The sequence below is a fragment of the Vicugna pacos genome, chromosome 1 (assembly GCF_048564905.1).
Source record: "Vicugna pacos chromosome 1, VicPac4, whole genome shotgun sequence".
Classification (NCBI taxonomy): Eukaryota; Metazoa; Chordata; class Mammalia; order Artiodactyla; family Camelidae; genus Vicugna; species Vicugna pacos.
This window is the reverse complement of record NC_132987.1, coordinates 64,711,160-64,734,681: the sequence shown is the minus strand read 5'-3', so window position 1 is coordinate 64,734,681 and position 23,522 is coordinate 64,711,160. Positions and strand designations below refer to the sequence as shown.

Below are 23,522 nucleotides of genomic sequence, written 5' to 3'. Positions count from 1 at the left end.
ATCGTGCTTTAAGAGAAGCATCAACAAGCCACAGTGTACATGGAGGAGGGAGAAGGTGGATGGTTAGAAGCTAGGTCACATCCAGATTGTTCTTAGGGGCTAGTGTAAGCTTCTTGTGTGTAGATTCCATGTGTTATTTAGCTCTCCTGTCTTAGCACCTAAAGCAGTATGAGGCACATAGTTGACTCTCAACAAATGTTTTTGAATTGAGTGTTTAATTCAGAGCAGAAAATCTGTGTACAAACATAATGGCTGCCTTCCATATTGGTGGGCCTCCAATGTGGAGGAAGAGGTAAATTTATCTGTGCCCCCCATTGCTCTTTAGGGCAGAGCTAGGGTTAGTGAATGGGGGGAAAACATAAGGGGAGACATCTCAACAGGATTTATGGAAGAACTTGACCAAGAATGGGAGCAGTGCAGCAGGGAAGTAGGTAGTCAACTCCCCCACACTGAAAGAGTTTAGCAAGTAGCAGATCATCAGGGATGCAGTGGAAATGATTCCTGCATTTTTTTGATATTGGCCCAAGTGGCTTTAATGGAAATCTTTTCTGTTCCTTGTTTATAAAATTCTAAGAACATGCAGGCACAGACAGAAATAGGACAGTTGGGTTGGGAAGGCAGACCAGTTTATGGGTAGAGGGTATTTATGGAATTTGAGGTGACAGCAAAACATTTTTATGGAAGAACACTTGTAGATTTTGAATTTTTTTTTTCTTTTTAAAAGAAAAGTCTCCCTCACCTTCTTTGGGTAACCTGTGGAATTTGCCCAGGACAACATCTGGAAGTAACTGGGCAGATACTTGTCTTTTTTTAAAGCAGCATATGACAACACCAGTTCTAGAGAAAATTATGCAAGCTGTTTTTGTCATGTTAATCATTTATTGAAATTAAGGAGAAAATTATTGCAATTTCTATTCCAGGAAATGAAGCAGGCACTGAGTTAATCAGATTACTTCCAGGTGAAAAAGGAAATAAAGGTCAAGGTTCTTAAATTAGGCCATCTGAGAAGGTTATTATATATACGTATATGATTATCCTATAAGATATGAATTTAAATGATTTATGTTTTTATTTCATTTTAGCATCCAAGGAAGACACACACTCATCATGTCATGTTTTTAAAAACTCACAAAAAGAAAATTAATCTTATTATTATCTACTTTTTAAAGTAGGGAGTAGGGAAAGGAACTTTACATATTATTTCATCAGTTTTTCACAATGATTCTGATGAGTAGGCACTGTTGCTGTTTTACGGCTAAGGAAACTGAAGCTCAGAGCAAAGTAACTTGTTCTGGGACCCACATTTAGTGCAAAGTAGATTTGGGATTCAAAGCCAGGTCTGTTGGACTCCAAAGCCAGTGCTCTTTATGCTGTTTAGTGTCAGGGTCATATCATCTCTAGCAGAATCCACCCTGACCATGTTTATGAGTAGACTGCATAACTATGTGGTATATATTTCAGAGCCATAAGTGTCTGTTCCATCTGCAGGAAAGCCTGCCTGGACGGCACATTTCCATCATTGCTGATGACCCTTCTGCAATGGAGTTGGACAGAGGCATTCAGACCATTGCTACACTTAACAGCTAATTGCCACAGTCCTGGCTCCTACCCATGTCCCCGCCCCGTTCCTCCCAATGCCTCCAGGATGCATGATCCTGAAGGTGTGAGCACTGTTCTTGGGCTGGGGCACAGTTTCCAGCTTGCCTGCTGCCCAGTGTCTAAATCTTCATCTAATTTTTTTTTCAAGTCTTGGGATTATGTTCTCATTCTCATAAGCAGGCCTAGAGAACAGCCAGGAGACCTCATGGTACAGGAGACAAGCACTGTTGCTGAATGTGCCTGTGTGACTTGCTGGTCTCGTGGCTCTAAGGAGTCCATTAGCTGGCAGAGCCTCAATTCTTTCACTAGCAAAAACGGGGTAGTAATAACCCTTTTTTTTTTTTAAGGGTGAGACTAAGACTCAGGTGATAGTAGTATCTGGGAAAATGTAAACCATAGGTCTTGTACAAATGTAAGCCCAGTGGATGTAGGAGAATGATCGCATTCCCTGGAAAATCTTTCCTCCAGAAGGGGCGGAAGTCAGCGCACAGGAAAACATGAGCTCTTTCTGGCCAGCCAGGCTGTTTCACTAGAGCAGCTTGGTCTCTGTGCCCCCCTTTTTCTCCTGAATAGCATGACTGTGTTTCTTGGCTTGGATTATTGAGATAATTGCTCCCAATCTTCCCCTTCCGATGAGCATGAGCTGTTAGATGTGAGCGGCAGTCTCTGGCTGACACCTTCCAAAGATTCTGATTGGGCAGATTGTGTTCTGCTCAGCTTAATTTGCTTGCTGGCTATGTAAATACTAGGGTTGTTAATTTTCATTAGAGGATGTTAGCCAAGAAACATTGTATTTTTAAAAACCCATATATTAACATGGGGAAAAAAGTAAAAGTAAACCAAGCAAAATTTAACAATTTTGATGTCCTAAAAGCTTCCAATGAAGATTAAAAAGCCTCTAGTGTATGTTTGTTCAATAAATAAGACTGTTGTTTTCAGTTCTTTTTGAAAGTGGGACCTAGATCTTAAATGAATAAAAATAAAATTTTCATTTGAGAACAGAATAATCTGAACAATTAGAAGTTGTCAATGTTGCTGTCATTTAATAGGTTTGGATTTATTTGCAAGACAGATTTATTTTCCTCCCACATAGACTTTATGCCTTAAATTTATTTTGTGTTTATATTTTCTCATTGTAAACTTTCTTTAACTAAAATATACATATGGTTAAGTGCACAAATCGTAAGCGTACTGCCCAATAAATTTTTACCCAGTGAGCACACCTGAGAAACCAGCATACAGGTCAAGAACCAGAACATCACCAGTACCCAGAACGCTGGCCCCAGGTGTCCTCTTCCATTCACTAGTCTCTCCTCTCAAGGGCAATCTCTAGGGTGACTTACAATACCATAGCTTTGTTGACCTCTCTTAAAACTTTATGTAACTGGAATCTTAAAGTATGTACTATTTTGTATCTGTCATCTTTTGTTCAACATGATATGTCAGAGATTAATCCACATTATGTGTAGCAACTGTCTGTCACTTTCATTGTGATGTAATATTCACCACACACCACGATTTGCTTACATGTTTTACTACATAAGGAATGTGAGTTGTTTTCAGTTTGGGGCTATTTTGAATAAAGCTGCCATGAACACTTTTGTAAAGGTCTGTTGATGAATGTATGTTCCCAGTATGGTGGAGTATATAACTAGGGGAGTAATTACTAAACTATAGAGGATGGGTATGTTTCGCTTTAGTAAGTGCTACCAAATAATTTCCTAAAGCAGTTATAGCAATTCACATCTCCACCAGCAGGTAGGAGACTTCCAGTCACACCACATCTTAGCTAATGCTTGGTGTTACTTGTCTTTCCCATTTTAGCTCCTCTGGTAGGGATGTGGTAGTGCCACATTGTGGGTTTGTTTGTTTTTGTATTTCCTAGGTGATGAATGAAGTCAAGAACCTTTTCGTATGTTTATTGGCCATTTGGATGCTCTCTTTTATAAAGTGAATCTTCAGTTGTTTTTCCTAGTCTTTGCTATTGAATGATCTGCTTTTTTCTTACTGAGTTGTAGAAATTCTTTATATATTCTGGACATGATTTTTTTGTTGAATGTATGCATTATGAATATCTTCTTCCAGCTTCATGTTCTTTATGGTATATTTTGATGAAATACATTATTCATTTTAATGTAGTCCAAGTGTTAATCTACCAATTTTTTTCTTTTACAGTTAGCACTTTTTGTGTCCTGTATAAAAAATCGTTGTCTATCCTAATTTTTTTTTCCTGGAAGCTTTATTGTTTTACGTTCCACATTTAGATTAGTAATCCATTTGGAAGTACTTTTTGTATATAGTGAGGGGAAGATTCTTTTTTTCTTCTTCCTGTTTTGCCATCCAGTTCACTTACAGTCTTTTGTTGAAAAGACTGTTCTTTCCCTATAGCTCTGTAGTGTCACCTTTGTCATAAATCAAGTGACACACATATATATGTGGGTCTGTTTCCATGCATTAAAATTTGGAGGTTCCACGAAGTAATTGGTACTACTTTGAGTCTGATTTTATAGAATAAGTGCCTAGTGAGACTCTTGGCACAGGTATGGATGACTAAGGGAGGCTCAGGCAAGATGGGATGTCCAGAAAGTTCCCAGATATAAAACCCACCAACTCACAGACTGTATTTAGGTATATTTCTCCAAATAAAATAACTCTAATGGAATCATAGTTTATGTTGGTTAATGCTCCTCTCTATTAGAAGATAGATATACCATCTTGGAAAGAAGAAGAAATGGAATTTATAGGAACGAGATACATAGTTTCAAGTTAAATACAATTTCTCACAAGATTCAACTGACAATGATCATTACTTTATCTAATGCCAGTTGTCCTCATAATAAGGGAATGCTTTCTCTCAAAATAGGCTTAGCTGGTGCTTACTCTTGGGGTTCATCACATCTGCCTGATTGTTGTGCTCAGGAATTAGATACCCAGAGCCTCTAATTGCTTGCTTATTTTAATGACTCTGTGCAAGACCTTTTGTTTGTGTTCAGCTACTTCCAGTAAACTGAAAGCATTTGGATCCTAAGGCAGTTGGGTCTGGGTTGCTGCTGAGGAGGGTTTCCTCAGGTGGATGAGCAGCCCTTTCCAAGGGTCCAGCCCCACTCTCCGTCACTGGCAGATCCCCAGCCCATCCAGATAATACATCTCCTTTCCATCAGGGATACCCAGGGAGGTCAATGAAGTGGAATTTCTCCTTCCTAGGGGACTTGAACCTGGTCCAACCACTCTAATCTTAGAGAGTTACACCATACTGGTCTTCCCCTCTCCTGGGCGACTTAGAAGTCTGAGCTGCCATGAATGAGAAACATTGTTCAGCAAACAATGGAACAATAGCTCCTTTGTAAGCTTCCATTTGGTCAAGGAATACAGTTGAGCATCTTCTATGTACCAGCACTCAAAATTCATTCCCAGACCTTGAGGGCTTAGATTACTTCTGACTGTGTTAAATGATAATTTCTGCTTAAACTTGGGGCCCAAGAAAAACCTTACTAATGCTTGACTGCCTGACCATAATTCTTATCCGTCGCTATTCCCTGCCAAGGCCAGACTTAGCTGAGTATTTGGTGATATGTCTCACCTGTGTATCCCTCTGTTGTACCCCTTTTGTACTTCCATTGTGACTTGAGCTCATCGGTGGCCTGTTAACCAGGATGATTCCAACCCAGATATCAGGTTTTCATACTAACATCTAAACTGAGCACCTTCTGAAGCCCAGATTGTCCTACCCAAGTTGTTAGGTATCATGAGATGCTGCTCTGCTACCCCAAGATCTGCCATCCAGCTGGGGACAGAACAGTGCCCTTGCCAAGAGAGAATTAAACTTTTTCACATAATGTCGTCCACCTGTTGAGAACCTGGGTTCCCCCATGCCTGATGGCAAAAGGTGTACAACAGTGACATGCAGTTAGGACTGTGGTTTATAATGTCTCCATAATTGTCATGTCTTACTTCAGTTAGCAGAGTCCGATCACCACAAGTCTTTACCGTTCCAGATGTTGTATAGCTTTTCCCTCACCCACACTCATTTTCTCTCCGTGTACACAGAATGGCTAGAGATTTTATTTTAGGCTCTTTAACTTCTGTTCCTTTAACATGGGCATTTAAAAAAGACTCTTCTGTTTTATTTGTTTTTTTTTTTTTTTACTGATCTTTGCACATTTAAAAACCATTGTGAACCTGGAGATATTAGATATCATTAATCCAGTCTTCTCATGACTAAATGATATTGTGAGATTTCTCTCCCTGGAGATATTTTTAAATGTCTTTTACAATCACAGGAAGTCAGAGCTGGAAAAGAACTGAGAACAGTGTGAGGCCAGCAGATGAGGAACTTGAGATTCTGGAGAGGTGATGGCTGGATCACACGAAGAGAGTGATAAGATCTCAGGTCTCTGGACTCCCCAGACTGGGGGTCTTTGTGTAGACAAGGCCACTTCCAATTTTGCTTCATAATTGTTACCCAAAGACAGCTAGGAATTTCTCAGAGAATCTGTGAACGTGCTTGTCATGAAACATTAATCCATGCCAGGACTTAAAGTAACATAGATCTAGCCAAAATGTACCTTGGGCAAGAGCCATGAATCCCAGTGGGAGTGGGCTGGGGTAAGTAGTTATATTAATAAAACCTTTCCGCATGAACCGTATGAGTCAGATTCAATATATGCATACCGTCAAGAAGTTACACACAGAGGGAGTTTAATTTTAGTTCAAACAGATCACCCATTTGCATCTCCCTTCAGAAATAAAGGGGGTGGAAGTTGTTATGTCTTTCAAATTAGATTGATGGCTTTAAAAGGGAAAACAATCTGGAGGAGGGTCCTTTTCCTTGTGGACTGCTGCCTTGGGTGCCATCTACTTCCAGCGGGGCTTGGACTTCCTGGCCAGTAGAGGTGGACGTGGAGAGTGTGCCTTTTCTCCATGTTGCCTTAGCTGTGCTCAGGAAGCTCCCCATCTGCCCCTTTCCTCTGTGAGTACTGCCCCAGGCTCTTTCCTGAGGCCTGTTGCTTCAGGCTGGTTGACAGCCAGGCAAGGGTGGCTGTGGCTGTGGGCCTATGGGAGCTTCCTGTGCTGGTTGGTATACAGAATTTTCCTTAAGGAGAAGGAGAACCAAAGGAGTCAGCCATCGTCCTGCTCCTTTGAGCTCCCTTCTGCTCACATCTCTCCAGGAAGGCCTGCAGCAAGAAAAGAGGCTCAGGGATGGGCCTTGACGACTTCAGAAATAATTCTGCCGCCCACACTCGGGGCTTGTTCCTGCTGCATCCATGTTATCTCCACACCACCCTCTGCTTCTTGAGGTCCCAAGCATGGGAGTCTGTGGGCAAATGAGGAGGATAGAGAAGGTGGTGTATTACAGCCTCCTGTGGGCTTTGTGTCTGCTGACTGTGGGGACCCCAATGGAGCCTTGTGGGAGAAACAGCCCACCATTCCTGGGACATTCCCAGTCTAATAGGGAGATGATAATCACCTGTGTGGTGGTCGCCTGTGCAAAGCAGTGCCTGAGCTGGGGGTCGCTTTGTTACCTCCTGGGTGCCAGTGCCAGTCCTAGGGAAATGCAGCAGTGAGATGAAGCTGGATCTGAGCTGAGACAGGGATTCTGTCCTCTCTGGACAGGCCATTGTCCATGAGAGGCATTCATGTGTTGATTTGCAAAGTGCTCCTGAGCTCCTCTTTGGGGATTTTTGTCCGGAGGGTATCTCCATTCCTGGAATTCACTGAAAGCTCTCCCTGACATGCCCTCTGCAACTCATCATGTTAATGGGAAGGGAGGGCTGAGGTTCAGCCAGGATGCCCCACCCCAGGAGCGTCAGGATGGCTGTATTGATTGCAGAGTCTGATGGAAGGTTACGGCCATGGATGGGGGTTCCCTGATAGTGGAGGAATAAAGCTCTGGCCCCAGAGCCTGTCTTCTTAATTGGGCTCCCAGCCAGGGTTTCCTTATCAATTTCCTACTCCCCTGAGGCCTTCATGCACACCCAACTAGATCTGGCTTTCCTAACACCACTTAATCAACCCCCCACTCCAGCTGCTTAGAAACCCTTAATGTGGGTCCTCTTGGCCTGGACTCAAGGCCCTGTAGGATCAGGTGCATATCCACAAACAATTGCCTTTACAACCTTATCAATGAAGAAGCCTCGCCTTTGCAGCAAAGCCATTGTCTAGTCAGATGGGGCCCACTCACAGTCCTCTGAAAATTCCACCTTCGTTTGTATCTTGCTGCCTTTCCCCAGGTTGTCCCCGTGTCTTCTGCTTCTTCACCCACTCATATCCATTTCCTCCTTCAGTACCTGGCTCTTTGGCCTCCTCTGTTCATCTAAGCATACAATTGCCCATTTCACTATTGTGTACTAAGTCCCCAGAGGCCAGGAACCCCAGTAACCTGCAGTGTGAGGCTGGGTGTGATTTGAACACAGACTACTTCCTGGGTGAATGGGGAGAGATGGAGACTTGAAATAATGAACCCTCCATGGGCCACTTAGTATTATTTCCTTGTTGACCTAGTGTCTGTACATCCATTTGCAGTGAGGTCTGGAATTGTTTAATGGGGCAGAGGAGATGGAGGCAGATGCCTCAGAAGTTTTTCAACAAAGCAGTGGTCAAGAGTAGGGTTGAAATGGAGAAGGTGCTAGAGGCAAAAACAAACAAACAAAAACAAAGAAAACAAGAAACTGGATTTAACAAGCCTTGTTGATGGAAGGTGGGTGTACTGGGTTGAATTAAGTGTCTGCTGAAATTTGATGTCTACCCCAAACCTCAGAATATGAGCTTTTTTGGAAATAGGGCCTTTGCAGATGTAATTAGTTAGGGAGAGATGGGGTTGTACTAAAGCCAACAACTGGTGTTCTTGTAAGATGAGAGAGGGAGTTGTAGAGAGGAAGGCTGTATGAAGAGGCGGGCAGAGATGAGTGATGGAGCTACAGGCCCAAGGGTATCTAGGATTCCTGGGTTACAACAGAAGCTGGGAAGAGCCAAGGATGGAATCTTCTATAGAGCCTTCAGACTTTGATTCTGGACTTTTGGGCTGAACTGCGAGAGAATACATTTCTGTTGTTTTAAGCCATCCAGTTTGTGCTGATTTGTCTTGGCAGCCCTAGGAAAGGAATACAGTGGGGTTCAACATACATCTGGGGCATATGTATCAGAAATTCAAGGCATCACATTCTTGGATGACAGATTATCTGTGTGTGTGTGCAGCACATTGTGATTCCATTTATGGTAAGAAGTTTGCACTTGTCATTTGTGATGCAGTTTTGCCAAGAACTACACAGTAACAAAGTCACTCTTGGAAGCCCTTAGTCACCTGAATGGAGGTGGTCTGTGAAGCATTTTGGCATCTTGAGTGTGATGGGGAGCCATGGGCAGAGCCATCTCTGCGAGGTACAGGAAGGAGAAGTCACACCAGGCAGGACCTCATGGTCTCATTTTTGTGCAGAAGAAATCTGGTTAAAATGGTTATCAGGAATAGGGACTTCCTCTCTTCCTGTGTGCTGGGAAGAGGGCAGAGAGAAGGGTGATGGAGAGTGTGAAGAAGTGGATGGGATGTGGGTTTGCTTTGATGCAAGTGAAAAAAATAAAAAGAGGAAAAAAAGTGCTAGGCAACCCAAGTTGGCTTTTGCAATGAGTACCATGTAAAAGAACTGCCTTCTTTTTCTGGGCTACCAGGCAGCTCTGGCTGTCTGTCCCCAAAGCAGCGAGAATCCCACAAAGCAGAAGGTGGGACAAGAGACAGCTCTGCTCTTGGAGGATGTCCTTAGGCATCATTGCAGAGCCTTCTCACATCCCCTTCTCAGTGTTAGAGGTCGTGAGGTGTCATGGGATGCATGCTGGAAGCCTGGCCTGGTTCCACTCATTGTCACTGTTCTCTTTGAGCAAGTCTGTCTCCCTCTTGGAGTCTTGGTCTTCCTCCTTTAATAGGATGCATATGACGTTGGTGTGAACATTGAGGAAGAACTTTGTGAACCTTAAGATACTAGGTAATATTGTGTCTTCGAGTCCTCCCTAGAACTGAGCAGGATGATAGGGTGGATTCCTCATCCTTTGGGGTTCTGGGGTTGCTCACAGACTGTGTGAAAGGTAATGCAGGTGGGGATTATGAAAAAGTTCTGGAGATGGTCATGTTGGTTGTACAACAATGTGAATGTACTTAATGCCACCAAACTGTATATTTTAAAACGGTTAAAATGCTAAACTTTTCGTTATATGTATATTTTACCACAAACAAAAAATCACAAGCACCTTCCTCCCCAAAACAAAGTAATGCAGATATCAGACAAAGCTGATATTCAAGTAAATTTCACACTCTGGGTGTCATGGGTGATTATTGCAATTTCTGGTAAACACTCACTATTTACAGTGATTGTGAGGAATTAGCCCTGTTTACTAGGACTCAATTAACGCAATATATTATCCTTTCTTTGGGATGGCTTTAGAAGTTCCCTTGGGGGAGAGTAAGTTAGATCACAGCGATTAGATTGAAATGGACCGCAAACCGTGCTTACTAGCCTATGATCTGAGATCACCTCGTTGGCTCTATCTCTGTCCCCAAGGTTCTGCTCCCTCCTCGGCACTACTCTTTCCTCTTTCTTCCTTCCCTTTGGCTCACTATTTACTTTTTATCCTGTGGATGGGATAAAGGATGGACCTGGGTTTGCATCTGTGGCACAGATACATGCGAGTGTCATGTGGCCTCATGCACTTCACCAAAAACGTCCCGTGCTATCACAGACCCTGGTCCTCTGGCTCAGACTTTGCTCCTAGAAGTGAGAGCTATTGGCACACTTCCAAGAGCATTTCATTCTCCAGGCCTGTGGGCATCTACATCAAAGCCTCACAGCGTCACCTCCCAGTTTTCTACTTTCTCAAGCCCTGAGTTGCTTCTGAAGGTCAGAACCACAGGTACCACCTGATGGCCTCTCTGCTTCTCAGGAGGCCCCCTCAGGCTGAAGGCCCAGAAAATCACTCAGAAAGGGGCTGAAAGATGGATATCATTTGGATTGAGAAATTGTTTCTTTTAGGCATCAAATAAAATGTTTAAAGTTTCATGTTCAGATATTAGGACCTGTCCTGTGCCTCCTCCAGGTCATCTCTGACAGTGACGCAGAACTCTGTTGAATGCAGGACTGCCTGTGGCGCTGGGCGATGTGCGTCGTGCACAGATGTCAGATGTCCTGGCTGCACGTGTGTCTGTGTTCAGGGCAGGTAGCCCATCTACAAAGAGAGAGTAGGGTGGGAAAACTCAGTGCCTTCCTTTTGGGCTGCTTCTTGTTGAATTTTGCTCCACAGGTTGGAGGACAAGATCCAGTCCTCCTAACTAGGCCTTTTAGAGTCTGGGTGGCCTGGATGCTCGCTGGAGCCTCGGAGGCTCCAAAACAAGGAGCTCACTGCCTCATGCAGTCACAGAGGCAGGAGTAAGAGCCAGTGTGAAGGTGCAGGAGTTGGAAGGAAATTGGAAATCAGCTCCTTGTGGTCCTTCACATTGAGATTCGCAAAGGAAAATGAGATGTCTCCTCACTGAAAGGTAAGAGTTTAAGTTTATCTAAACTGAATATTATAGTCTGTTTTAGCTGTAGCAGCATATTTCCATAATGTATGTAAATTATATTTGGATTCTTGTGAATCCATGCTCTGAGGCAAAGCCAGACACCTAATCTTACTCCTGAGGCAGGGCCTTCAGAGCTGGAATACTGTTTAGTGCCCTCTGAGGGAGCTATTATCAAAGTTTATATGATGGCTAAAATTGTCTGTTAACTAGAGAGACACTGACTACGGTTTCATCCTTTTGCTCCTTAGCAGGATGGAGCCTCCTTCGTGCCCAAGATGCCCTTCCTCACTGCAGGTGATTCCAAAGGAGAGCAAGAAGCATGCCCTCCAAATACCACCAAAGGAGATAAGCGTGCCTAAGGATGAGCGCACGTTCGTGTGTGGGATGTGTCTGCTGCATAAACAATTCTTCATGAGTACGAGAAGGTGCCTGATGGAGTGAACACCGGTGCCTCCTTCTCACACTCCAAATCCCCAGTCCCTGCTGCAGCTGTGTGCAAAATCACAGCATCCTCACCAGGACTGTACAGGGAACAAAGGCAAACCACCCACAGTCCCCTCCACTGTATTCAAAACACGTCATAAATAAGATGACATTTGAAGATGAGAAGGGTTTAAAAAAAAAAGCTCTGGCATGACTGTATGAGTGCCTAAAAGTGGGTGTTGGCTAGAGATTTCATGTTCTCACGAGCCTGGGGTTTGGAAGCACTCTTAGCACACCTCTTTAGAGAGAAGATGTAAAGACATGAGCAATGGACGCATCCATGAAGAGCAAGCAGCTCCTGCATGACTTGCCGATGGAGGGTTGACCACTGCCACAGAGGGGAGGGACCATGGATTCCATCGTAGGACACTTGAACCATCTTTTGTGTTTCCCGAATCATTAAAAATAGAAAGGAACCACCATGAATGGAGTAGATGAAGTCTTCCAGAGAAGAGTGGCAAAGTTTGTTCTGACAAATCACCTAGCAAGCGATGTGAAAGCAGTCTGGAGAACGATGCCCTCATCTAATGCTGCATCAGTGTGTGCCTCCTGTAGCCTAAATATGTTGTTGACATTAAAATAGATTTTTGTTAGTGTTCTTTATAGATAGAAATAGAGAAAAATAGGTTCTTAGACACAGTGAAAAATAGGTTTGAGAATTGGTGCTGCATAAGGAGTAAAAAGAAATGATATAAAGGTAGAAGAAGAAATGTATAAATATTACCACAGGACACTGAATTTTAGGGCCTTTACTCAGGGATTGGGAAAAATTGGATAAGTTTATAAAAGACATTGAGACGCTGTAGAAAGAAACTAGATAATGTAGAGGAATAATGTCCTTTTGGGAGTTTAAGACAAAACAAATAAGTTTTCAAGAAAGGAGTATCTCAGGATCTTAAAGAACTATAAAGTGTAGTTCCATAGCTTAGAAAGATAACCCATTTCTGGGAACCTTTATCTCTATTCCAGACAGTGGGCATGTTCTTGGTCTGATCAGGAAGATCCTGAGACAATTTCAGAGGATTTCTGGCTGAAGAAAACATACTGATGACCATCCTGATGAGCTTGGGCCCTTTAACATCAGAAGTCCCCACCCCTGGGCTGGGTGGCCCTTGGCCATGGTCCTCATATTTTAACCTCCAGGCTAGCTCTGGGCCAACCTCCAATTCTGTGCCCCTCCTTCTGAGCTTCCCTGCACACAGTCTTGCTCCTGGGTCACCTGACTGAATTGTAATACCTGAGAACTTGCTCCCATCTCTGCATGACCAAGCCTTGGCCACACCACTATTTCTGTTGATTTAGTTGCAACATCTGCCCCCTGCTGGGGTGGTCATAGCTTTTGTAGCTTACAGATATCCAGCCTGAACCCAATCTCTTCTGTTCTGAGGAGCAAGAAGCACTGTCTTTTGGATTCACGGCAGAACTCACACACTTACATGAGCAAAGTCAGTTTCCATATCTGTCACTGCATCCATACTGGAAGTGGCCTTGGTCCAGCCATTCCTTACCTCTGTTTCAGATAAACTCAGCTGGCAAGTAAAATCTTGGTGCTCTTCCTTCAACTTGTCAAGATGAAAATGAAGCGAAAGACTTTATCGAGAAATGGAGAACCACATGGCTGGTCCTTGCTGCTGCATGAACCTTGGATCTTGAGCTCAAAGATGATAGTGTACATGGAGGTGGCACATCTGCTACATTTGCCTGGCACACCTGTAAAATAGGCAGCATATTTCAGCCTTCAGTGTTAGGTTAGTGTTCCCAAATATAGACTGAAAAGATCCTCAGGTGTTCAATTCTAACATAGAGCGAGGATTCTGTCCTGCAAATGCATCCTGCAGCATTGGGAAAGGATCCAGTCTTCTGTGTCTCCTGCTTCAAATCTTCCATCTTCTAGAGGCTATAGAAAGATGTGGGGTTTACATCTTGAAATATGTGCCTTGAACAAGAATAGCTAACATGTAGAAAACTTGTCTTATTTTGAACAACTTCTCAGTTTACAGAAGCCTATGGAAATATCAAAATAAAGCATCAGAGGAAGCAATAATCTTAGAGGTCATTAACTAAGGGGATAACCTGCAAAATAAAGTTCTTTGTGGCCCAAACTGCCTTTGATTAGTTTGGACTTTTATTTTCCATTCTTTCCCTCTTTTATATTTCTCTTCTAAAATTACATGCTCTTTCATGATCTACTTAATATTGTGAAAAATGCTCAGTCCAAAAATTAAGATGGCTTTTCTTATTTGCACAATAAACAAGTAACAGTGGTGTGGTGGAGAGACCTTGGGTTCCAGTTCTGTCTTTGCTGCTAACCTGGCTAACCTTGGCCTTGTCAAGGCCTCTCTCTGGACCTCTCTTTTTATATATGTAAAATAAGAGTGCTCTCAAGAGTACCCTTCTGGCTCTAAAGTCCATCAACAGTGTATTGCTAAAGGTTGCTTCTGTTTAGGGATGTTTCTAGATTTCTCATAAACTGTCAGAAGAGCCAGAATTCAGAAGGAATGGAAATTCGTGACTCCATTTGCAACAATTCTCAAAACTTGAAAATGTAAATGTAGGTAATTAATCTGTCATCATTGTCTGAATATATTATACTTAAAAATACTGTATTCTAAAATATAATCTTTAGAAAAACAAACCTGTTATGGAAAATAAATAATTGTTACTGCTCGCCTCACACCCTTTGGGGCCCCCCATCATCACTGGCAGTGGTGGTTCTCAACCCTGGCCATGCGTTTGCATCACCCGGAGACCCTTTACACATCCCAGTGCCTGCCCTCCCACCTCAGAAGTTCTGATCTCATAGGTTTGGTGTGGGCAGGTGCCAGTATTTTTAAGAGCCAAGTTAAGAACCAGTGGCCTGCAAAATAAATTCAGTTCCTGAGGCTGGTGTATAAGGCCTCCCATGTGTGTACCTACTTGCCTTCATGCTGACTCCCTGTGTCCCCTCCAGCATGCCATCACGTTTCACACGTGTCACTGCGCACTTCCACACCTTTGCATCTTTCATTATGGCCTGGAATGCCATCACCCTAAGAGGCCTAGTATTTTTGATCCTTTCCCTGCAGTGTAGGTTTCCTTATTACCATAGTTCCTATAAAACTTTGTAATGGCCTGCTTTGCAGTCATCTTCCTGTATTGTGAATATTTTATCCATAATATAAGTTTTTCTGTTCATAAGTCTGATCGTCTTTCTCTCATGCCTAAAACCCCTCAGTGCCTTCCCGTGCACTAGGAATACCTGTCTACCCCTCTTACTGTCGCCTGTAATACTCGACGTAATCTGAACCGGCCTCTTTCTCAGACCCCATTTCCTCCCACTTCCCACCATTCACTGCCCTGCAGCCTTGCCGGTCTTCTATTCTGAAAACACACCAAGCTTGTGCTCATCTCAGGGCCTTTGCATGTGTTCTTCCCTCTCCCTGAGCCATCTTCCCTCACCCTCTTCATTTGCCACCTTCCCAACAATCAGGCCTTCGCTCAGATGTCACTTCCTCAAAGCAGCCTTTCTTGAGGACCAGAGCTGAAGTAGCATGCTCATGCTCTCATCCTACTGCTTTAATGGTCTTTTAGGACATGCGCTATCTGACATGATATTTGTATTTTGTACATAGATTTATTGAAAGCCTTCCATTATGGGAATGTAAGTTCTATGAAGATAAGAACTTCTCTGTCTAGTAGGGTCTCAGTAAACATTGATGGTTGGATGTTACTTGTTCTGCCTTGGATAGTGCTGTGGCCGGCAGAGTAACTAGAAAGAAGGTGTTGGATACATGGTTGATGAATGAACAGTTATAGGTCACAGTTGTTTCTCCTTAACAACCAGTGTGACCAGAGATCTCTAAATAACACTAATAAAAATTAGACTGACATACATATTCATGCTTTTTAATTTCTAGTTTAAAAAACAGGTGAAACAAATATTTTTCTTATTACAAAAAAATTAGGTTCCATCTCTCCATAACTTCAAGATCTCATTCTAAAACCTACACCAGTGGGCACTCCCTCTCTCCAGGGATCCAATCAGCCAGTAACAAAGGGAAAGAGGTTCCTCTGGGAATTAATTTTCCTCAAAGCCCCAGATTTAAACTGTGACTGCTGCTCTGAGCTAATAGGGGAGGAGAACATTTTTTTGAACATCTAAATTTGGTGGTTTCCAAATAGGTGATTGACGAGTGGAGACAGAGCTGGGCAGCAACAAGAGAGAACTGCAGGGACCTGTGCTGAGAATTTGGGTCCAGCACTCCCACGGCTCTTTCCCTGCAGTTTGCTCCTGACCTCTGGGCCCTTGTGAGGTCCTAGAGGAGGAGACTCAGGTTGCTGATGGCGGTGGTGACAGACGTCATTTCTTTTCCCCAGCCTGGCTCTTGCCATGGGATACCTAGAGGTGAAGAATAATTGGGAAGGTTGTCAGAAACTTTGAGAGCAAGTGTGGAAAAGCACTGGACTCCCTACAGAACACGGATCGGTCAGGTGTAATCTGAGGAGAAAGGGGTAGTAAGTCTGTTTTCCCACCTGTGAAACGAAGGGGTCAGGCTAGATGGTCTTTTGTGGCACCTCTGTTTTCACCTGCTCAGTCTGTAAGAATTTGTGAGCATTTTGCTGTTGAAGTGATCAGCATTCAAACTAGGCAAAGGGTAATCTGGTTAGCCTTTTTGTCTGCACATATGCCAGGTCTTCTCTGCGTGAAATTCCATGACACCCTTTGTTCTGTGGGACAGTAGCAAATTGAGGCAGTAAGTCACCGTTGTGTTGAGGCCTGGTTGGGGTGATCTTGTCTATGTAGTAGCCACTAGCACATGTGGCTATTAAAATGAAAATTATTTACAATTAAAATGAATTCAGCTTTTCAGTTATTTAGCTACACCTCAAATTGTCAATAGCCACATATAGCCAGTGGGGACTGTATTGCACAGATTATATATGTGGGTGTCCATCATCACAGAAAGTTCCATTGGATGATGGCGGTTTCAAGGGCACCCCTGCTAAGTTGTTAAAGTTGGAGAGCTGCTAAGACTCAACCATCTCTAAGGCTGAGTGATCCTGTGCCTTTGTTGGGAAGATCAGATTTCTGTCCTACCTCTGCTGTAAGTCTCCACCTTTGGAGGCTGAGGCTGGTGAAGAAGGACAAAAACAACTGCAGGGAGTTCCTGTCTGTCTGAGGACACTGTCATTCATCTCAAGAACTGCAGCAAGATTAAAAGGTGACAAGATGATACTGGAAAGCCCTTAGAAAAGTTGAAGAGTTGCATGAGTATCAGGCATGATGATTGTTAAGGGAACACATTAGATACAAGTCAACTTGGTCCCATCCCCTCCTTGATTTCCATCCCTCCAAACCAATCGAAGTGAAGTTGGAGTTGAAGCAGTGGGGTTTGGTTGCTGTTGACAACTGACTCTCTCTACCTTGTCTAAGCTTGGGAACCAGGTTAGAGTGAATGAAGGAGAGTTCAAGGAAAAGCATGGAGACTTGGCTTCTGCTAAGGAGAGTTGTTTGCCTTCGCTTTAAGGAAGCCCCCAGAGTGGTGGTGGGGGTTATGAGGTGTGCCTAGATTAGAGTCTCAGGTTGGAAACCTAGAGGACACTCCCTAGGGAGAGGCTTAGAGGTGCCGCCTTCTCTCCCAGGTGAAGAGTGAGCTTGTAGAAAAGGTGACTCTGTCTACCATCTCTGCATGTCTTTCTGTTTCTCCTCTTGTCTTTTTATCAAGGTCTAAACTGTCATGACAACATAGTATGTTATATATTGTATAAAAGGCACCTCTCTTGATGAATGTGGTAAGTATGTTCACATGCCCTCAGGTTTGGGTTAGGTTTCAGTGGGCCCCTGATGGAAGAGGACTCTGGAAGTGATTTGGAAGGGAACGCTATCTGTCACCAATGTCAACCCTGCCTCCAAACATGACACTGTGCTGGGATCTATAGGAAACCAGTGACTGAGACACAAACTCTGTCCTGGGTGGACAAACACCCAAACATAGGCACCTATGTTCAGAATACATACTTAGAGACTACAGCTCTGCATGTTGACTCTTGAATGGAAAGTCACGGACTTGTATCCTGTCTACTGACCGCATTATTTTGGGCTCTATTAGCCTCAGTTTACTTATGTGTAAAGTGGAAATGATAATGTCTTACCCAGAGATATGTTGTAGGAATGAATGATGAACATCTGTGTAAAGGAACAAGCAGAAGGCCTGGCACATTAAGTCACTGAACAAATTATTTCCATTCTCTTATGAGGGGTCAGTGTTGTGATTTGGATGGGAGAGATGGAGCAACCATGGAGAGTCCATGCTTGGAGACTGGAACCACTCCATTTTACTAAACATGTGGGCTCTCCAGGGTGTTCAAATGATAGAGTAGGCATAAGGGTGTGTGGGGTTACTGAGTCAGAGAGTCCCTTCCACAGGATAAGGGCTCATAGGTATGAAGGAGTCTATTTCTCTTCAATCTGGAGCCAGTGGTTGATGTTTTAGCAGCTAGAGCTTCTGCCCAGCTGTAGGCTCTAGTTGGGCAGGGGCTGATACTTGTGGACACTCTACAACTACCTGTGCAGTGGGATCCTGGGGATAGAGGGTCAGTACGGATACTTTTTGCGGGGAGGAGAGGAGGATCGCCGTGGCTCCCTGATGCCTCATGTTCAGTGAAAAGCTGCTCCAGTCAGTCAGTGGTTTGACTGGTCTTTGCTGGAGGTTTAATTTTCTTAGTTCAGTTTCCCATTTTACTATAGAATGCCAGTGTATATTTGTGTGTGAGAGATGGGGGAGGAATTCTGACCAACAGTGGACTGACTTTCTTGTCAATAGGGGAGCAGGTAGGGGAGGAGTTGGGGGTGAGTCTCTCCGGATGCTCGGTTGGCCTGGATGTGTGTGTGTGGGGGTGCTTTGCTGGAGTGGGACTAAGGAAATTAGGATTAGAGTTTTTTCTACTTAAGAAACTAGATACAGAGGTGAGAACAGTCCTAATGTTGGACCAGTGTTCTGAGCACAAGAGGTGAATGACCATCATTGGGTATGAAGTATAAGAGGAGAGGAGGCTGGCTTGGATAAAATGCAACCAAAAAGCATTTCAGAGTTCCTTTCTCAGAAAACACCTTGACAAAGCCTTGGTTAGCTGCCTAATTGCTATACAGATGTACTTGAGATGTGCAGTAAAAAACAAAAATGAACAATGACACAAAGACCTAGTCCATCACTCTTACCAGTCACATCAAGCTTCAGGATGTGCCTTTATCCCAACCTCCAACCTGGCATCTCACAAACTGTTCTCTGTGATGGAAGATGTTGAACTCTTGGGAAGGAAAACTGTCCGTTTAGTAAACATCCATTGTGTGCTAGGGACAATACTGGGCACTTTGTTATGTCATTTTACTTTTCATAACATCCCCCTGATCTATGCATGTAAAATCTCAATTTTATAGATTAAGAAACTGAGACTCAAAAGTGTAACGTGTCCTGTCCAGGGCCACACAGCTGGTGAATAAGTCTTAATGCTTAGATTAGATTTCCAGATCTGACTTTAGCACCAGATCATGGAGAACCCCTAGATGTCAGGTTAAGAAGTTTGGAGTTCTTTAGAAGGCACCAGGGAGTTGTTGACTATAACCAACAGCTTGATATGTGAGAGAAGACATTTTCTTCCTGAGTACACACAGAGAAGTTGTACATTAGTAAAAGCAGTCTCTAAACCACTCCCATTTTATGAGCCCTTGTGAAACCCTTGGGCTCGGGTGTTTGTTATGTGGTCACAACTGTATTTGCTGTCTGGCTTCAGACTTGAGGTTTCCTGGAGCCTACAGAGTCTCAGGCCACGAGCCACATCGGCTGCTTTCCTGAAATACACTTTACAATCTTCCTCAGTTCCCACATTCTTTATGCCCTCAAAGTGATAGATTTGTGCATTGGAGTAATCCTCTGTAAGGTGATTTGGGAAATTGGACCCCATACCACTTTATTCCGTGGTACCCATTTATTCACACTTCTTCCCGCCATGGACACATGCTGTGGTGCCAGCTGTGCATCTCACATCTCCCTTTGTGTTGCTGCTGTTTTGGGGCTCAGGTTATGACACCTGTAATACTGTGAGTTCATTGAGGGAAGAGTCCTCAACTCACACATTTATTAATACCCCATACCCTATCCTACAAATGCCACACTTGTAGGATACACTGTGTAAATATATACTGAATGAAAGTGGTTTTGGGAAGAACCTTCTGAAAGAAGTCCTATGTAGAGGTGGCTTAGAACTGAAGGATTGCTTGCTGGATAGGTGAGTACTGCTGGAGCAGAGGTGAGGGAAGTGTTCCCAGAGGCAAAGGGATGGAGTATCAGTTACTAATGGTGTGTAACAAAATACCCAAATCTTAGTGGCTTAAAACAACTGTTGATTTGCTTACAGCTTTATGGGTCAGCCATTTGGGTTGGGATCAGCAGGGCAATTCTTCTGCTGGTCTCACCTGGGATCACTGATGTAGCTCTAGCTATTTGACAGCTTGCCTGGGGCTGAGTGGTCTAAGATGGCTTCACTCACAGGTCTGGCAGTTGGTGCTGCCTGTCAGCTGGGTGTCTCTCTCTCTTCATCTTGTGGCATCTCATTCACCAGAATAAAGGACTGTTTTCTTACATGATGGCAGGAGTGTTCTGAGAAGATCAGAGTGGAAGCTGTAAGACCTCTTGAAGTGACACAGTGTCTCTTCTGCTATGTCTGGTTAAACCAGGTCTTGACTAGCCTAGATCTGGGGAGTATGGAGGTAGAGCCACCTCTTAAGGGACAGAGAGACAGTCACATTGCAAAGGAGGATGCACACATGGATGGGAGAACTTGATGTGACCAGCTTTGTAAACAATCTACCATAGAAGGACCTTTGTTTTTCTGACCCTCCTTGAAGTTTGAACTACATGTTCCCTGAGGAATTCCTGCATGTGGCAGAAATTAGAATTTGGATTCTCAGGCAGATGGTTTAATAGCTGCAAGCAGTTGCCATCAGGGCCCCTGAATAAAATCATCTTTGTGGGGGTTCTGGGAAAGGTCCTAAGCATCCTCCCGGCAAACTTTGCACTACCTGATATGTTTTTGGACACTTAGAAAGGAGGACAGCTTGCTGGGGTAAGCAAAGCATGGGTTTGGAAATTGGACAGACCTCAGTTCAGCCAGCTCAGCTTTAGCACTTGCTGGCTGTGTGACTTTGAGTAGATTACTTGACTTCTCTGAATCTTATTTTCCTTATCCCTCATATGACTGTATCCATTTTGTGTGATTAATGTAAAATGTCATTCATTCAACAGTGGGTGATGATGTTCCAGGAATCATTAGACTCCATTCCAAGGGCAAAATGAGCTCCGGTTCCTCATTTAGAGCTCCTCAAGCTGGTCCCATCCCCACCCCGACACCCCTTCACCTTACCTGGGCATACTGGGCAAAAGGTCAGGAGTTTCCACAGGTTTTCCTGTTCTTTCCGTCATAATTGCTATGAGCAGAGAAGGTCAGAATGGGTCCACCTAGCTAATCCTGGTCCCCTGCAGAAAGGCCAGAGGAGGAAGTTTAAGAAGAACAGCCAGAAAGTCTGCTCTAGACAACAAGACATTCTGCTTGAGTACTGAATGGAACAGCCAGAAATAATGCACAGAGAATCAGTTCAGGTCACTGCCTAGGACAACAGAGTGGGATTTGGATGCAGAAGACCTGAACTCTGGGCCTTCTAGAGCAGAGGTTTGGGGTAAGCCTCTTAGCCTAGCTTTCCTTATCTGTAGAATCAGGGGATCAGATTTTGTTTTGCAAATTTGTTGAGAATAGGAGAAGAAAAAATTTGCCAAGAGCCTAGCAGAGTTCCTAGAACATGGTAGGTACACAGTAAGTGATAGCATTGTGATATTCTTGACTCTCAACATTGTGCATTGGTGTTCTCTGTGTGCTGGGGCTGTGCCATCCACAGGAAGTGATGATTCCACACTTTGAATGACCTACCTCCTGGGATATGCTAGCAGCATTTCAAAAAAGTTGTATGTCACGTGAATTTTTAGAAGTTGAATTCTATTTCTTTATTGATGGATATGATCATTGATTTCAGTTAGATGGAGTTTATTGGAAAGCAGATATCACAGGAATGAGCAGAGCTGCCACAATCAACTTCCACCCCCATTGTCATTCAAGCCGGGAAATTGGGTTTCATGAGATTAAGGAGATAACTCGCCCAAGGTCACGCAACAAGTAAGTGATAGAGCTGGGGAATCAGGCTGTCTGATCCAGATGGAAAAAAATAAAGGAAAAATGCATAGCAAGTAGACCATAAGGAAATGTAGTTTAAAAAATAATGTTAATAAATGGCGGTGGGGAGAGGGTTGAGACTTTGGGTCATTTTATTTCCTATGTCTACCTTCTTTTTCAAGTTTCCTATGTACTGCCTTTATAATGGCCAAAATAAATTTGATAAATAAAAAAAGTAAATAGGAAAAGAGAAAGACTGAGAGGGTGGAGCCCAAATGGTGGCCCATGTTTAGATTATGGACGTGGGTGTCCCAGACTGGATGGAAGGGCATGTGGGAGATGAAGGGAAAACAGTTAGGAGTGGACGCGAGCCCCTCTGTTAGGCTCTGAGGATGGGACTACCTTGAGTAAGCAGTGCTTTGGTTGATTTGAAGATTGTTGGGGGATGAGGGGAATGTAGGATCAACAAACCATTGAACTGAAGCTTCCTCTACCTTCTTTGTCTTTGCTGTGGCCTCCTGGCCCAGTGATAACTAGGGTAAGGTGGAGTAGGAGGGAAAGGGCCAAGGTTTCCTGTTGTTTGGAGTGGCCACGTTTCAGGGCCAATGGGAGAGACCAGGGCAGGGCCTCAGAAATCCCCAGCCGGGCAGAGATGAAGGTTCTGCAGGAACTTTGGAGAAACAACATGAAGCTCATTATTGATACTGTGAGTGCCCACCATTCATCAGTGCCAAGGAGTCCCTGTCATTCCAGCAGACCTTCCGCATGGAAGTCTGGAGGTAGGACCTTCACAGTATTTGTCCCTTTTAGGGACAAGGCTTCCTTGCTTATCAGTTGCTGCCATTCCTGCCTCAGGTTTGGGTTGTCTCTCCTGAGCCCCTCAACAAGTAACTCCTCTGTCAGGCTCTTTCTTGGAGCCAGCTAGGCCCCTCCTCCACCTCTAGGATATCAGGCCACTGGGCAAAGTGCCCAGAAGTCCAAAATTACAGGTGTCTCCCTGGGGAAGGTCACGAGCACAGGGTTCCCTTGGGGCCCCCTCACATGCGCTCTGTGCTGGGTCTCTGCCAGCTCCCCTCTCCCTGCAGAGCAGACCTGACCTGAGCAGGCCCCAGGCAGCAAAGTATATCTAGAGGGGGGCTTTCTCGCAGAGAGGGAAGGGCAGCCTGCAGGCATGCTGGAGGTCTCCAGAGATGTGCTCTGGGGACAGAGTCTCTAGTGTGAATGCAGGACATTGTTGAAGTCTGGTCCAGAGTTCAGGCTCTTGGCTTTTACTCTCTGATCACATGAAGGACGGGTGGGGTGAACCACACCAGGACCCCCATCTCACCTGATGACGTGGAGCTTTCTGGTGCCCTCTAGAGAATGGAGGCCTGTGCGTTCCTTACGCATTCTCCACCCCAATCATCTTTACTATCTTCTGCCTCAGATCAAAGGGAGATAGACCTTACCTTAAATCTATTTCTAAGTGACAGTAACTCTCTAGAGGTTGGATGCACCTGTTTGAGGAATTTATCAGCATCTAGCTGTCAGCTTGTCTGCTTAGCCCTTACCAGGTGCCCTGAAAGAGAGCTACGAGCCCTGCTGTTCTTATTGCAGGGATAGGTATGGAGTGGCAGATCGTGGGACTTTCCACCAGGGTCCAGGGAAGGGTAGGAAGGCTCTGTGGTTCAGAACCAGAGGTCGGCATTGGCCCAGGAGG

At 44.1% G+C, this 23,522-nt stretch overlaps 1 protein-coding gene and 1 long non-coding RNA gene across 3 annotated transcripts in view; both read left to right on the top strand.

Moving 5' to 3' along the window:
• Positions 1-23,522, top strand: part of LOC102532976 (kalirin RhoGEF kinase) — a 443,405-nt gene that overhangs the window by 110,295 nt on the left and 309,588 nt on the right. The gene's annotated exons all lie outside the window — the stretch shown is intronic.
• Positions 10,610-13,726, top strand: LOC116281781 (uncharacterized). Its single transcript, XR_004191208.2, has 2 exons — positions 10,610-11,116; positions 11,389-13,726. It is a non-coding gene; the product is annotated as an uncharacterized lncRNA (long non-coding RNA).